Here is a 465-nt window from a genome sequence, read left to right as displayed (position 1 = left end):
TAATCACAAAAGCACATTATGCAATATCCTAGCTTAGCAACCAAATTTAACTAGTCTACAACTCAGCAAATCCTGTCTGACATTCCCCTCTACTAACCTCATTTCTTAACATAAATATAAAAGTGAATGCTTTACCTTGGAAGTATCGATCACATGATGCAAGGATTTTCAGACAAGTATCTGGAACTGCAGGTAAAAGTTAGTTACTAAATTCTCTCTCTCTAATTTCTCTCTTCAGTCAAAGTATGCTTATATTGCAAGATCAGTGACCAAGATTGGACAGGCTTCCATGAATCAAGACTTAATGGTGGTTGCCACCAAGCCCTGTTCACTTCTTTTTGACCTATATCCAAGAATTCTTTGTGAAGCGAACCTTGAAGATTGCCGCCTCCAAGTCCCGTTCGAATTCTTTTACTGAAATCTTTATGAATCAAGCCTTAATGGTTTTAGCCACCAAGTCCTGTT

The sequence above is a fragment of the Brassica oleracea genome, chromosome C5 (genome assembly GCF_000695525.1).
Source record: "Brassica oleracea var. oleracea cultivar TO1000 chromosome C5, BOL, whole genome shotgun sequence".
Classification (NCBI taxonomy): Eukaryota; Viridiplantae; Streptophyta; class Magnoliopsida; order Brassicales; family Brassicaceae; genus Brassica; species Brassica oleracea.
The sequence above is the reverse complement of the archived record's forward strand: the minus strand, read 5'-3'. Positions refer to the sequence as shown.